Source organism: Sceloporus occidentalis, unplaced genomic scaffold (genome assembly GCF_023333645.1).
Source record: "Sceloporus occidentalis isolate IW3139 unplaced genomic scaffold, rSceOcc1.0.p SCAF_7, whole genome shotgun sequence".
Lineage (NCBI taxonomy): Eukaryota > Metazoa > Chordata > Lepidosauria > Squamata > Phrynosomatidae > Sceloporus > Sceloporus occidentalis.
Genome location: NW_028316987.1, coordinates 74,061,975 through 74,079,552, shown reverse-complemented (window position 1 = coordinate 74,079,552; position 17,578 = coordinate 74,061,975).

The window sequence follows — 17,578 nt, the reverse complement described above, 5'->3', positions numbered from 1 at the left end:
TTATGGTTTCAGTGCAATTCTGTTTTCTAGTCAACAATGATGGGCACCTTAGAAACTAATTGATTTCTTGTTTATTGATATTTCTTTCCTTTCGGTAGATCTTCCTCATAGATAATATATGCCTTTTAATGGAGATCAACACAAACACAGAAGAACCAAGTAGATACCAGCCCCTCCATTACAAAGTAGTCCCAGTATGATAAAGGCAGCATTCTTAACTAGTCATTCTGGGTCTATCAGCTATTGCCAGAGACTAATGGATGATGGGATTTAAGAAATTCTGATTGGTGTGCAAAGAGATTAAAGAATTGGGATTTCAGGTATGGAAACAAAGGTGAACATCAGAGACTGGTGTGTGATAATTGGGAATTTAAAGAACTAATGTTGTTACAGAGATACAAGCCATCTTTTCTTCTTGAGCAGTGAACATTGCTAAGATTCTTGTATAAGTAAAATATGCAGTGGTCAGCAAATCTAAATGAAACTCTGGGAAAGTAAGCATTGCAATAAAATTGCAGTTTGTGATTAATAATAATTTGGAAGGTTTTTCTACTGGGCAGCAGTAAGTCTCACATATATATTTTAAACTACACAAATCTTTAGCTTCTACATTTAGCAGCAGTTTACTTTTTTTTTAAGTGACCTTGCTAAATTGCAAAACAACATCAACTGGAAACCACACTTAGAGCGTTGTCAAGAATTAAATTATTATAAATGTATTTTTTTATCGTCTTGAATTCATTTCAGACAAAGGTACGTCTTAAATATTTCCCTCTGGTGTATAACAACAGATTCTTCTACACCACTAGATCTAAAGCTCATTTTTTACAAATTTAATCACCCTATAGTTCATTATATTACAGATAAATTGTAAGCGTTAAGTGGATGATACTAACTTTAGTTCTCTTGAAGGAATGAAAAAAACATATACAGAAAAGACACACCATGATCACTACTTTACAACATTGCAGGAAACTTGGTGGCAAAATGTAGATAGCCTCTTGGTGGCTTTGTAAAACAATGCAACTGGAGGGAACCATTGAAATGCAAAAGAGAAAGAGAAAAGCTTTACTACAATGTACTACACACAGTAAGCCATTAACATCCATATGATATGAATGTGGAAACCTTTTACATTCCATTCTTAAGCCTACTACTTGGAGGCAAGATTGACTAAAATCAATAGGAATTACTTTGAAGTTAAATTTTTAGGGGTAGTATGGTAGGTATTTTCATGAAGGTAGTAATTGTATAGGCTGGTTCAATATGAGGAAGTGCTTCTAAACATGAAGTTTACACAGAATTGCAACAAAGGAAGCAATGAAGTGATTGTGAATTTGTGTCTAAAACGGTTAAGAAATAAGTTTCATACAAATAAACTAAAACAGGTAAAAATAGAGCCATGTGTTGATCTATCATCTAGTGTGCACATTTTCTGCCATCGTATAATTTTATAAGCTATCTGTTTTAGGCTGTAATCTATGATAGATTTATCTGGAAATATCCAGCTGAACTCCCTAGGACTTATTTTTGAGTAGACATAGATAGGATTGCATTGCAAGAGTAAAATTTGTCTACTCAACAGCAAAATTTGTCTACTAAAAGAAATGGGTTTACTCCTAGCTGTGTAAAAGTGTGTAACTTTATTCACTTTTAATGGGAATATCAGTGACTAAATACATTTAAGACCTTAGTGGGAAAGTAACAATTTCCATACTTTGGTGAAGCATACTTACAAAAATTGTTCTGACACTTTGGACTTTCTGTACCATCTACAATGTTTAAGAAACAATGTCAACTTAAAATCCCAGTTACCAAAACTGCTATTTATTTGCTTGGCGTGTTGTATTCCTGGTTATTGTGAAAACAGATTCAGCATCACATCCTGTGCTTCTTGAATAAAAGGCCTTATTGCTTAATCACCTCCTTGTTCCAAATATAAATTAAATCATGCACACTTTTCTTAATATTTATAAGGCTATAGCAGTTGATGTAAATATCTTAAAGTGAAATAAACATATACTTTTCAATCCTAAGCATATTTCTTTTGGTCCTGTGCTGAAATTAGCATGGGTAAATAAAAGGAAAAATAAATGAGTTGTGTCAGGACTATTTTTGTTGTTTTGTTTTGAGAGATGTGGTTGAAAATAGATGGTTGCCTGAAGGCATTTCCAAACAGTTAAGACAATTTTTGAACTGAATCTGTGAATTTGCTTATCCTTCAGATGAGTAAAAGGAATTATTGTGTCCAAAATAACATTGCAATAGATCATTACACATTTTATAAACTTATGTTTATATTGTATGGATGCTCATGTTTGCATCTATTTAAAATGCATCAATCTTTTCAGTTTTCTGTTTGAGTGATAAGATTAAAACAGTATTAATAGACAAATATGTTCATGATTCTGTTTGTTTTATCTTAGGAAATAAAACACAATGCAACATACACGTGATCATTTTAATCCTTGTACATTACATATTTTAGGGACTGCTATATTTAAAGCTATATCAAAGTTATATTGACTTAGGTACAGCAATTCATTTCCCTCCATGCTCATCTGTGTGGTACACAAGTGTGTCCATTTTAAAAATAGTTCCATGTTGATAATAGTGTATGTTCACTACCTCACTCACAAAGTTTATTTTCCAATTGATTCAATGGAATTTTACTTTCAGGCAGATGTGCCCTTAGGATTTCTAACTTACAGATCAACATAGAGTTTCTTATTTCTTTCTATGTGCACATATTTATCAATGAAGACTAGTTTATATTGAAACCAAACTTGTAGGACATGACCTAATTCAACTTTGTGTACTTTGCATACATTTGCCCATTTTGCAATTTGCATCTGCAAGATTGTATCAGCTGTGTGCTTTCCAAATTACCTATTAATGTAAGTATAACCTTGTTTAAACCTGATGGCATTGTTTGAATCTCTCTTAAACTCTACCATTTAAAAGCACTAATTTGACTGAGTTGTTGTTTTTAAAGCATCCATTATATTGTTTTAAATTGCACTATCACCTCAGGAGGCTTTGGGCAAATGCCATTTAACTAGAAACACCACTGGATGAAATAGTTGTTTTTCCAAGTATTGCCTCTCTGTCCTGGCAATGCTAGTATTTAATTGTAGATCTTTTGCCTGAGATTTACTATAAACGTGAAATATTTTTTCCCCTTGTGTTGAAAACCTAGATTAAAATTTATCAGTGAATAAATTATAGCACAAGCCTTTCTTAAAACACCCTGAATAAATATTCTGAGTAAGAGACTAAAGCTTTAGATTTGAGAACTTCAGTGGTCTCTACTAGAATATAATTAACTGCCATTCTGTTTGCAGTTGCAAATGGAAAATAACATTCCCATACATTGCTGTGTTAATCTTGAGGGGGAAATAGTACAGCCTAAGTGAAATTTCATTGCAGATTTTAAAATGGCAGAAATTCAATAAAGATTTGGCATTTTGTTTAATTGTTCAGTTTCCTTCTTCAGCAATAAGAGCATTTGAGAGAAACCTTTTCCCTCCACCACCACCACCCCCTTTCCGTGTGCCCAAAAAACTTGAAATATGTTGAGTGTAACGTCAGAGGTTTCTATTTGTAAAGTGTATAAAGAGAATTTCTCTTTTCCACTCAGGTGTCCTCACTCTGTTGAAAAACACCCTTCGTTCCTCATCAAGCATCTAAAGTATAACATAATTTCAGTATATAGCAGTGCCCTAATAAATCTTTTATCAAGAGAAGAGCATGGGGGGGGGGTTGAGAGAAAACAGATCATTTTGCTGAGGTAAAAGTGGCTCGTAATACAGGTTGGTTGTAGATTATCAATTATATTAACCCAGTGTCTGTAGAATCATGCTCCTTGTCTTATTTAGACTTTAGCGGGGCCTACTATCTTCCAATCTCAATCAATGAATAAAAATACAGGCTGAAGAATATGTTAATTAATGATGCTGTGTCTATGGGGGGGGGGGGGGAGAGTAAGGAAAAGCAACAACCAGTCTTTCCAGTTGGGTTTCCCACTCCAAGGCCCTCGTTTTTTAATCTCAGGTTTTGCAGCGTAAAGGCAAAGGCGGGCGTTGTTGTTCCCATGTACACTAATTTTGAACCATTAAAAAAACCAACCACCTAGTAACACAGAGAAAAGCTAACATGAGCGCATAGGCACATAGGCGGGGAGTATCTTGGGAAGCTTAACATTCCTGGCGAATTAAGGGCACAAGCCTGGGATCACTTTTTGTCAGCCTCACTCTGTGCCACTTCAGAGTCCGGATCTGGTTATTTTTTCTTTTCTTTTGTGGTTCTTTACCTCTCTCTCTTATTAAAAAAAATGAACCCGTGGATAAGACTATTTTGAAGACATGGCATATAATGTTAGGGAAAAACAACCTCTGGTGCTTCCTTTAGTGTGGGAAACATATTTCCACCCCCCAAAAAATAATACAATGTGGCTTTTTAAAAACTCTACTATATGTTAAAAAAAAGTATGCTTTTCCAAGGATTTTCCTCAAGAGGTTAAAAAAAAAGATGCTACAAGTTTGTCCCGGAAGCTTTATCTTGATCTCTTTATAAACTACGGGCAAATGGCTCAAAAATGTGAATTTAAAACTTTTGAAAGGCCTTTTGCCTCTCTATGGGCAGAAACCATCGGAAAGCTCAGCAAGAGGGAAAAGGAAGCAAAAATGGCCTCTAAGACTGTGGAAATAGGACACATTTTGAAACCATGCTTCAGAATTCAAGGCCTGCAAAACCCCGAACAGCCCTTTTCTTGCTCTAGAAAGTGTTTTTCTGCCCAAATCCTTAAAACCACGTCAACATAAAAGTGGTTTTCTTCAAAACAGGGCCGCCATTCCTTTTCCCCGCGACCCAAACAATTCTCCCCAACAGCCCTAACCCTATTCCCCCCCAATAATTACAGACACTTGTTGGATTCCCCCTCCTTCCTCTTACAATATAGTTATTTTTCTTCACACAGCTCTAATTACCGAAAATTACTTAGTAATTCAAGGATATGTGTTGTTGCTTTAATAACAAACTAGTTTGTATTTTAAAAAATAACGCACGACACCGAAGAGACTTTAAACCTTTTTAATGTCAAGAAAGTCGCTAACGTTTTGTTTCAGTGTGTATTGGAGGAAATAAACAACAACGAAACCACTGAGGCCTCAGGAGTTTGAGAAAGAAAAACCCGCTTTTATAAAACCAAAGCCGGTTTTTTTTCCAGAGAGTTTCCTGTCAGAGAATAAAAATTAAGAGGAAAAAAAGAGGGAAAAGTCCTTTTCTAGTTCCTTTTGTCTGAGGAAAAATAAGAAATGAGGAAACTTCGCGCCCTTTTTCTGGACAGAGTTAAATTAAAAGGAAAGGGAAAAGCCCCTTTTTGCTTCTTTGTTGGAAATAAGAAACGAGGAAAGTTCGCGCCCTTTTTTCTCCTCTCAAATAATAATAATAATAATAATAATAATAATAATAATAATAATAATGGAAGCCATGCCCTGAAAACCAGGGAGAAGGCAGCTAAAGAGGCCTTCCTTGCGAACAATGGAAGGCGGCCGGAGGAGGGAAAGGGAGCCCCGGCTTCGGCTTCTTCTGCCTTCCCCTTCTTCTTCTTTCCCTTCCTAAAACCCGGCCCACGCCTCGGTTGCTCCCCAGAACCAGGTTGAGCAGAGGTCCTCCTCTCGAAGGAGGACCAGGCACCGCAAAAGCAATAATAATGGAAGAGACACTGGAGAAAGAAAGGAAGGAAGGAAAAGGAGCCAACTTCGCAAAAGAAAAGCTGAGCGTGAAGAAGACAGAATGCCTGCTCAAGATGGAGGGCGCTTGGGAGCCCCTCCTGGGCAGAAGGCTTGGGATGATGTAGGGCGCGTCCTGGAAAAGGAGGACGGGGTCAGCTTGCCCCAAAACGAAGCTTCTTCAATAGCGAAACCCCCTCCCGCTCCCCGGCGGCTAATGCCTCTCGCAGGCAGCGCTCTTTCCTTTTCTTTCTTTCTCTCTCCCTCCCTCCCTCTCTCCCCTCTCCAAGCCTGGCTCTGTCGGCGTCCCTCCGGGCTCCTTTCCCCTGGTTCCTGGCCCTAGAAGGCCCGGCGGAGGCTTTGCCCTCAGAAGAACAGCTTCTCCTTCTCTTCTCCTTCTCCTTCTCCCCTTCCTTCCTTCCTTCCTCCTCCTCTTTCTTTTTCTGATCCCTCCCGCCAGCTTTTTTTCGCTGCCCAAACAGGCCTCTCTCAATGGACTCTCATTTTGTAAGCGACACCCACAAATTCATTCTTTCACCTGCTCGCCCTCAAACCCCCTCCTCTCTCTCTCTCTCTCTCTCCCTCCCTCTCTCTTCATCACAATACAAAACACTATACACACACACACACACACACAAGTTTTGTGTGTGTGTGGAGGGCGGAGGGGTGGGACTACTGGTTCTGGCTGCTGGCCAGGAGCCGGGCTCCTCTCTCTTCTCCCCTGCGAGAGAGGTCCTGGGTTCCAATTAGGAGGAGCCCCAAGGGCACAGTCCCTCCTCCGCTGCCCCAGGCAGGCCTCCTGCTTGCCGCCGCCATGCCCTCCCTCCTCCCCTCAGACCCAGCCGAAAGGAGGGCCCCGGGCCCGGCACTCCTCTCCCTCTCAGGCCTCTCTCTCTCTCAGCGCCTACTTCCTTCCCGGCCATGACTTATTCTTAATGTTTTAGAAGAAGAAAAAGAGAGAGCAAATCATCATCGTCATCATCATCATCAGCTACACAGGAAATAGGGTTTTTATAGCTTTTGGTGGGTTTTTCAGGCTGCATGGCCATGTTCTAGAAGAGTTTAGTCCTGACGTTTCGCCTGGCACGCTGGCATAGAAGTGAGTGGTGTGTGTGTGTGTATATATACACACACACACACATATGCACACACAGAGAGATAGATAGATAGATAGATAGATAGATAGATAGATAGATAGACAGACAGACAGACAGACAGACAGACTGTGTGACTAGGTTGGGAGGAGTGACTTCCATGTTAATCTGTATATTGTTCTGTTGTTGAATGGCAACCTAGAGTCACACAGTATGTGTATACACACACACATACACACACACATTAGATAGATAGATAGATAGATAGATAGATAGATAGATAGATAGATAGATATTGTGTGACTCTAGGTTGGGAGGAGTGGTTTACATGTTAATCTGTGTATTCTGTTGTTGAATGGCAACCTAGGGTCACACAGTATGTATGCACACACACACACACACACACACACATATATATATACCCCACTGACTTCCATGCCAGCATCAGCATTCTCTGAAGATGCCAGCCACAGATGCCAGCAAAACGCCAGGAATAAACTCTTCTAGAACATGGCCGCCTAGCCCAAAGAAACCACAAATAAATATGGATGCCAGGCCTGTGAAAGCCTTCGACTCCACAGTATATTTTTTGTGCTGTAAATGGATGTTAAATTCCCTGGACTTTGAGAATCAACCAGTTGCCACAAGGCCAGAAGGAAGGGGTACCGGCCTGGAAGAGAGACCCCCTCCATGCCATCTGAATTAAGAACAAAACCAGCAAAATGCAGGCCTAGGACTAACAGCTTCAATTTTTTTTCCTCCTCCTGTTTGGTTCGTAACACCTGGACTGAGGAAGCTCCGAAAGCTTGCAATGTGTATATTGTGCATTTTGGTTGGTCCAATAAAGGTATCACCATTTGGTGGATTTTTGTACTGAAACTACACTTTGGTTTAATCCGCACTGCAAAATTAACTCTGGATTTGTAGGTTTGTGAGATACTGATCCTGCCTCTGTCACAGCACTCTACCAACACAGCAAACTACAAACACACTGCAGAAATAATCCAGTCTGAGACCACTTTAACTGCCCTGGTTCAATGCAGGGAATTCTAGAAACTTCAGTTTTGTGAGACATTTAGCCTTCTTTGTCAGAGAGCTCTAGGGTCACAATAAAATACAATTGCTGATTCCCTAGCACTGAGCCAGGTCAGGTAAAGTGGTCTCAAACTGGGTTATTTCTGCAGTGTGTTTCGGACCTTTAGTCTACGAAAAGCTCTTGGTCCCAACGTCTTTCTTAGAGTGAGTCTCAATGGTGCTACAAGATCTCTCTACATACTGATTCTACATACTAAGATGGCAGTATTTTTGAATTCTACAAATACCAGGATCCCAAAGGATGGAGCCAGGACAGTTAAAGCGGTGTCAAAGGGCATGATTTCTGAACTGCAGATGCAGCCTTTGCAGGAGAACAGGGGAGGCTGGTGCTGGTCAAAACAAGACTAAAGCCTGACCCTAAAGAGGGCTTCCCTAATTTCCCCTAACTCTTTGCAAATCATTCTCAGAAGGCCTGGATCACAACACATGCAAAGTCTGGTCCCAAACATTTCCTAAAGGAAGTCCCTCTGAATAAGCATTAATCAGATTTACTTCTCATTCCTAGCTTTTAACTTTTTTTTATAACCTGAACAGGACTCAAGCCATCACCTTCAAATTCTACAGCTATATCTCTGCCTTTCTCTGGTCACTGATGGGAGTTAGAAGTAAAGCCCAGATAGTTAAAATAAGTGACTATAATACTGCTGCCCAAGAGATGAATATTTCGACTGGGTAGTTTTACCACAAGATAGAAGAATCACATCACCACCCCTCACCCTAAAGAAAGCATTTTTTGTTGTTGTTTCAGTTAAGACAGACAAGCTGATAAAAACCTAACTAGACACCCATCTAATTCAAGAATACAGCATTTAACAACAGAGGAGTTTATCACACGGGAGGAATTTCTCTTAATTTCGAATGAAAAGAAAGTGGGGCCAGAACGCATTTACGTGAATTCACTAGTTCAACAAATTTACGTGAATTCGAATTGCGTTCGAACTGACTTCCCATTACCCGGAAATAGCTTGCCATTATCCCAAATTGTGTGTGGTAGTCTATCACGCAATAACGTGAAACTCCATGATTGCGTTCGGACTGACTTCCCATTGCCCAAAATTGCGTGTCTAGCAATAACATTAAACCCCATGGTTGCGTTCAGATTGCCATTGGATTATATTTCCAATTTCCCTTGTCTGATAAACTCCTTAGCTGCATAATACGATGTACTTTGGCTTTTTAAAGTGCGTATATGATATTTTGGAGAATGGGTGGGGGATATTTTGCCAGTGATTTTATCAGAAAGAATCTCATTGGTGGTAACATTTACTCAACTAAACCTAAAACTATAATAACCACAGTTTTATTTTCAACAATTGTATTATTGCATTAGGATAGGATATGTTTTCCCCCGCTTTTTTTTTTTAAACTCTGGGCTATGTAGTTTGTATTGCAAATTACAAATTAAAATAAGTTTCTGTTCTGTTTTTATCAACTGGTTTAAACTCAAGACAGCTAAAAATGTATTTATAACCAAGCCAAGGCATGGGCAAATTCTAGTATGCAGAAACAGAGAGATGTGAATTAGGGGGAATTAAAGGCGTTTAACCAGCAACCAAGGCCCAGGCCATTTCAGAGGAAGTCCTTTCATGTTTATTTGGAAGTGACGCAATCATACTTCCACAGGATTTGCTTTCAAGAAAGGATACACAACACTTTAGCTTTAAAGTACTGAATTCAGACTGAACCAACACTGTCCTGGTTATTGGATCCTAAGCATATTTCGCTAGCAATAGCTCAGTGTTCATGGTGGTGTTTCAGTCCCAAACTGACAGAGGATCACAACCTACAATACACACAAAGGCTGATTTATTCCTGAATGGTTGACCTGGGAAGAGCAAAGTAGGGATGACAAACCAACTACTGTTTAGACCCCAGTCATTTGAACCAAAGATCAACTAGAATAAAAAATACTTTCAATCAGCTGATTGAAATTCTGGTGTGATACATGAGGGCTGATTTTATATAAATCTATATAAAAATGTCATATGTGGATTTGAAAAAAAATTTGGACAAGAAAATTAACAGTGGTCTCTTCCAACTCTACGATTCTATGATTTTTTAAAAGTGTATTTGGAGTTATGCTCTGACAAACCCATTCCAATGGGTCTAATGCCCAAACCGGTTCAAATCCAGCGTTTGGAGTAAAAGCAAATTGTGCAGAAAAACACTTGTCAGTCCTATTCAACAGGCAACAAGCATCTCTAGGGGGAAAAAAATCTCCCAATTTTTCTCCTTTTGCAGCATTTGAGGATCCATGCAACCTAAGCCCTTTATTTGCTTTTTCTTTTCGGGGATCTTTTTGTTGTTGCTGCTGCTGCTGCTGCCTCCTACAAATGTATCCCTCGCATACTTTCATTTTTAAAAAATATATTCAATGAGGAAAGACTGAGAGGTTGCTTTTCCTTCCTGAAATGTAGCGGGGTTCCTTTTCGCTCTCGAAGGGGCTTTTCTGCCTTCCCTTCCTGTGCTGTGGGTCACTGATGGGGCCGGCTTTTCTACCCTCCTTTCCTCTGTGTGTGTGTTTTAATCTGGGATTTGGAAGGCTGTCCCCAGAAGCACCTCTTCCCTCCCTCCCTCCCTCCTTTTCCCCCCTTTTAAAACTCAGCCCCATCCCTGCTCCTCTTACGCCGCTGTAAAGCCTGAGCTCCCAGGTTTAGAAAGCTTTAAACAAAGGAGTTTATCACACGGGAGGAATTTTGAATGAAAAGAAAGTGGGGCCAGAACGCATTCACGTGAATTCACTAGTTCAGCAAATATACGTAAATTCAAAGTGCGTTCGAACCGACTTCCCATTGCCCCAAAATAGCTTGCCATTGCCCAAAATTGCGTGTGGTAGTCTATCACGCAACAATGTTAAACCCCATGATTGCGTTTGGCTTGCCATTGGATTATACTTCCAATTCCGCTTGTCTGATAAACTCCAAAGACATGTATCAGGAAATGCCCTAAAAATCTTACAGATCCTGTGAACATTGTGCATGGATTTGGACCCCAAGAAAGCTCTGGAGTAGATGCAAGGCCAGAAAAAGGATGTTTGTGCATGGAGAAATGAATCACCTAAATCCATGGGGTGTTTAAACTCCATTTATAAAAGTGCCTTTGCATCTGAGGAAGCAGATTTAAGTTTAGGAAAGCTTAAAGACTTAAGCCTAGGAAAGCTCCTGCTGCCAACTCCTTTTTTGCGTTTTGTCTCAAAAGTGCTGCAGCATCTCTTTATGTGCTGATTTCTACAGATTAACACACACACACACACACACACACACACATATTTCAAACTATAAATGTTGAATTCATTAATTGAACATCATGACAATAAATTTTGTTGTTGTTTTCTTATTTTCCCCAGCCCTTTAAGGAGCTTCAAGCACAAGCCAACCGTAATTTATGACGGTGCGTAGACCCAAAATTAAATCAAAATATCAATGTCATCAAATTCCATAAAATAAAATTCCCCACACTAATACTAAAATACTAATACTGAGCCCCAAAAGCAGTGAAGGGGAATTGTGGCATTGGAATGAATGAATGATAGGCAATGAAAAAGGAGAAGTCTTCCACCTCTTCTCTCTCTTTCTCCACTTAAAATATTCTTTTTAAAGGGACCGGGCGAAGTAGGAATGTCATTTCTTTCATTCTTTCTCTTTCTTTCTCTTTCTCTCTCTCTTAGGGAGGAGGAGAGACAGTTGCTAAAAGCTGAAGGATGAGGAAACAAGTCACCCACTGACCTGCTCCTGCTTCTCCCCCATCCCAGGAAAAAAGAGAAAAGCAGGAACAAAGAGTCGGAGCCCCCTTTGCTTCAAAGGCCAGGCTTTTCGGGGAAGAGGGAGGACAAGGGGGGCTGGAAGTCAAGGAAATGTTGGGGAGGAAGTGCCAGGGACTCACCAGGACACCAAGCCTCTCCCTGGCTGGGACAATCGCCTTCCAAGCCCTATCTCCAATATTGAAGGGAGGCACTCCAGAGGGGACTCTTCCTTTTCCCTTTTTAATTCCCAATCTTCGCATTTCTTTTTATTGGAGGGAGGAGGAATCCCTCGCCTTCTCTCTGAAGACCAACTTACCCCAACACTGTGGTCAATTTGCATCCACACTTCCGAAATAACCTGATTTTGCACCGCTTTAACTTGTTGTCTGGCTCAAGGCTATGGAATTCTGGGAGTTGGAGTTTGCTGTGGGGCCCAGAGCAGCTCCACAACAAACTCCAACTCCCAGAATTCCATAGCCTTGAACCAGACAACAAGTTAAAGCCGTGCAAAACCAGGTTATTTCGGAAGTGTGGATTCAGCCTGGCTTTTCAGGTGCCTTCTTCCTCAACCACACTGCCCTCCTGGTCGCTGCTATTAACCATCCCTGATTTATGACGATCATTAGTTGTGTCCAATAAATGCGATTAATTATTACTGTCAGGAATTATCATTAATAATTACCTTTAATAATGTGTAGACGCAGCCAGGCCGCTTGGCGGAAACCTGCCTTGGAAGGGCTGCCTATGATCAGTGTATGTAGAGAACTATAGAAACATTACTATTATTATCATGGGGTTTTCTAGGCAAGATTTGCTCAAAGGGTGTTTGGCATTGACATCCTCTGAGGCTGAGAGAGTGTGTCTTGCGCAAGATCACCCAGTGGATTTACATGGCCTAGAGGGAATTTGTCAATGTTGTTGTTGTTGTCATCATCAGCATAATCAATAATTACTTTTAATAATGTGTAGGCACAGTCAAACCCATTGGTGGAAACTTGTCTTGGAAGTTTCTGTAGAGAATTAGATAAATTGAGTTGTTATTTACTTTTAATAATGTATCGACTGTTGGACCCAGTGGTGAAAACCTGTCTTGGAAGCACCTTAAGTATCAGTGTATGTAGAGAGTTACAGGAATGTTGTTGTTGTTGTTGTTATGATTAGCAACAATAATTACTTTTAATAATGTATAGTAGACACAGTCAGACCCTTTGGCGAAATCTTATCTTGGAAGCTTCTCGCCTATCAGAAAATGCAAAGAGTTTTCAAAACATCACAATCAGAATGGACATTTAAAAGTCCTTACATGAGCAATACGTACAGTATATATGTTGTGAACTAAGCTTTAATCGAGTATGTGGGAAACATATTATTGAGATTAAGGACAATACTGGAGAATCATCCCCAGTTAATATGAAGAAATATAAGGAAGTTTATGCCATGGGGTAAGTAAGTTGTGTATGGAATTTTGGTTAAGTTTTCATTTACAGTTTTTACTGCTGTAAAATTAATAATAAAAACATTATAAAAAAGGAAACATTGTAATCATTATTATTAATATTTACTTTTAATAATATGTAGACAGCCGGACTGATGGTGAAAACTTGTCTGGAAAGCCCCTCCAGTATCGGTGTATGGAAAGAGTTATAGAAACATCATCATCATCATCATCATCATCATCATCATCATAACCATCTTCATCATCATCATTATTATCATTAATAATGTGTAGGCAGACAGTTGGTGAAAACTTGTCTGGGAAGTCCTTGCAGTGTATTAGTTACAGAAACATTCTTATCATTATCATTATTATTATTTACTTTTAATAATGTGTAATCAGACCCATCAGTGAAATCTTGTCTTGGAAGCTCCTTGCATATCAGTGTATGCAGAGTTATAGAAAAATCATCATCATTATTATTAACATTAATAATTACTTATAGTAATATGTAGACTGACTGTTGGTGAAGTGTATGTAGAGAATTATAGAAACATGGTTGTTATTATTGTTAGTAGTATCCTCCTCATCATCATCATGAATTATTTTTATTAATGTGTAGACACAGTTGGAGTTCTTGGTGAAAACTTGTATTGGAAGACCCTCTCACATAATAGTGTGTGAAGAGAGTTGAAGAATCATCATCATCATCATCATCATCATCATCTACTTTTAATAATGTGTAGACCAGTGTTTCCCCAACTTTGGTCCTCCAGGTGTTTTAGGCTCCTTTTCCCAGGAGCCCCAATCAGTTTGGCCAACAGTTAGGAATTCTGGGAGATGAAGTCCAAAACATCCAAAGGACCAACGTTTGAGAACCACTGGTGTAAACAGTCGGACTGTTGGTGAAAACTTGCCTGGGAAGCCCTTCGTGGTGTATGTAGAGAGATTTTGAGAAACATTTATTACTATTATTATTATTATTATTATCATCATATCTTGTTTTGGAAGCTCCTTGGGTATCAGTGCATGCAGAGTTACAGAAACATCAACATCATCATCATCATCATCATCAATAATTACTTTTAATAATGTGTAGGCACTCTCAAAAGTGGTACAGTTTGCTTTAGTAGGCTCAAGTCTACCAAAGCTCATGCTCCCAGCTTCTTTCTTCCAGTCGGTGAAAACTTGTCTTGGGAAGCCCCTCGCAGTGTGTGTAGAAAGAGTTAGAGAAACATTTATTACTATTATTTTCACTAACTGGAAGAAAGAAGCTGAGAACATGGGCTTTGTTAGACTCGAGCCTACAAAGGCATCTTGTAGCACCTTTGAGACTGTCTACACACTATTAAAAGCAATTATTATTAATAATGATAATAATAATTTATTTATTCATTATTTACAGTATTTATACCCTGCTCTTCAGCCCTAAAGGCTCCCAGAGCAGCTTACAAATAGTTATTCAGATGGTTCCCTGCCCTCAGACTTACCATCTAAAAATGATGATGATGATGATATTTATGTTTCTATAACTGTGCATACACTGATACATAAGGAGCTTCCAAGAAGAGATATAATAATAATAATAATAATAATAATAATAATAATATGTTTCTCTAACTCTTTCTACACACACCGTGAGGGGCTTACCAAGACAAGTTTTCACCAACTGGAAGAAAGAAGCTGGGAGCAACTGGGTCTTTGGCAGACTTGAGCCTACTAAGGCAACTTGCAGCGCCTTTGAGACTGTCAACACATTATTAAAAGCAATTATTAATTATTAATGATAATAATTATGATGCTTCTATAACTCTGCATGCACTGATACACGAGGACCTTCCAAGGCAAGATATAAATAATAATAATAATAATAATAATCTTTCTCTGAAGATGCCAGCCACAGATGCTGGTGAAAGGTCAGGAATAAGCTCTTCTAGAACATGGCCACGTAGCCTGAAAAACCCACAATAATAATAATAATAATGTATTTTATTATTTATTATTATATAACAATGTTATTATAAAATTTATTATTTTATATTTATTATTATAACATTATTATAAATATATTATATTTATTATTTATTATTTAATATGTTATTAATATTATTATTATTGCTGCTGCTGCTGCATCTGCTTCCCCTCCCTTGTGAGAGGCTGCCCCCAGCGTCCATCGTGGGAACTGCAGCGGCAGCGTCCTCTGGGGGCCTTCCCTCCTTGGCCTGAGGAGCGAAGGGGGCGTGGCCGAGAGAGGGGCGATTACGAGAGGCTCGAGCTGGGCACGAGCGCTCCGGGCCGGCGCGGGGCATGCTGGGTAAGCGATTGTGGGCCGCTCTGCAAAGAGGAGCTCTGGGCGAAGGGAGGGGGAGGGAGGTGAAAGGTCAGCGACCTGGAGGCCCCGCCCCCTGGCGAATGAATGGAAGCCTTGCAGAGCAGCAGCAGCAGTAGCAGCCTTAGCCTTTGCTGGAGCCCTGTCCGTTGCAGCTACTCTTTCTCTGCCTCTCCTTCAGTCCTGCCCTGGAAGGAAAGCCAGTGCATTGCTTTTGCAGAAGAAGTTGTTGAGGCCTCTTCTCTTTCCAGTCTCCCCACCATCCCCCAACCAGACCCTTTGGTTTTGGACAATGCAGCCAAGGAGGAGGAGGAGGAGGAGGAGGAGGGCTATAAACATGGGGCTCCACTCCTGGCCCAGGAGCCAAAGGGTCTCTGTGGGCATGGACTTTCTTTCTTTCTTTCTTTCTCTCTTTCCCTCCCTCCCCCTTCTTCCCAAATGCAAAAGAAATCTTGCAGAAACTGCAAAGGGAATCCTGCAGGAAATGCAAAAGAAATCTTGCAGAGAATGCAAAGGGAGTCTTGAGGGAAATGGAACATAAATCTTGCAGGAAATGCAAAGGGAATCTTGAAGGAAATACAAAAGAAATCTTGCAGAAAATGCAGAGGGAATCTTGCAGGAAATGGAAACTAAATCTCGCAGGAAATGCAAAGGGAATCATGCAGAGAAAGGGGAAAATGTTTCAGGAAATGTGAAGGGAATCTTGCAGAAATTGTAAAAGGATATTGCAAAAAAATGCAAGGAGGATCTTGCAGACAGTGATAGAATTCAAAGATATAGCCATCTTAGTCTGTAGAATCAGTACATAGAGTGATCTCATAGCCCCTTTGAGACTTAACTGAAAGAAGATGGCAACAGGAACTTTCCTACACTTCAGTCTACTTCCTCAGATGATTGCAAAAGGATCTTGAAGAAAATGTATTGGGGTCTTGCAAAAAGTGCAGTGGGATTGTACAGAAAACTCAGAAGGATCTTGAAGAAAATGCAGGCAGATCACACAGCAGCTCTGAGACTGGAGTGGAAGAAAGAAGCTGGGATCAAGAGCTTTGGTAGACTTGAGCCTTCTTCCTCAGATGCATGTTTTGGTGTGGAGAGTCCAGAGACCCATATAAGCCCACACAGTCCAGGAAAGGTAAAACTGTACTTGCCACCTCAACTCCATACCCACAAGGTTTTCAATTTGAATTGACATCCTGACACACAAAGGGCTTATATAGTTCTCTCTCTGGACTCTCCACTCCAAACATGCAGCTGATGAAGTAGACCAAAACACACCACGGAGTTAATCCAGTTTGAGGCCACTTTTTCTGCCCTGGCTCAGTGCTAGGGAATCCTGGGAACTGTAGTTTATTGTGGCACCAGAGCACTGACATAGAAAGCTGAATGTCCCACAAAACCACAGCTCCCAGGATTCCCTAGCATTGAGCCAGGGCAGAAAAAGTGGTCTCAAACGGGATTATTTCTGCAGTTTGTTTGGGACCCAAGTTTAGGAAAACTCATGCTCCCAGCTTCTTTCTTCCAGTCCAGTCTCAAAGCTGCTGCAAAACCCCATAGTAGGCTCAAGTCAAGTGAAAGGTACTACAAGATTCCTTAGTAGGCTCAAGTCTACCAAAGCTCATGCTCCCAGTTTCTTTAAATGGAGTCAAAAGTGCTGCAAGGTTCCTTAGTACTGGCTCGTGTTTACAAAAGCTCATGCTCCCAGCTGCTTTCTTTAAGTCTCGAAGGTGCTACAACAAGATCCTTTAGTAGGCTCAAATCAACTCCTCCTCTTTAAGCCTGAAAGACAGTAGGCTCAAGCCCAGGAAAGCTCATCCTTCCCAGCTTCTTTCTTCCAATCCACTCTCAAGATCCCTTTGCAGACTGGTTTCCCCTGACTTAACCCAGCTTTAACCATTGCAGAAAGGTTGCTTCCCAAACGCCAAGACCAGGCACACACACAACAAAAACAAAACCACAACGACAACCTCCCCCCCCTCCTTCCAGCGCTGCTCCCTCCACTTCCAGGCTGCTGGCCCCTCCTCCGTTGTTCGTTGTCGTCGTCGTTGTTGTTGTTGTTGTGTGCCTTCCAGTCATTTCCGACCCATGGCGACCCTTATGGGGGGCTTCTGCAGAAAACCCTTGCAGAAAACCCTTCCAGGGCGCTTCACAAAG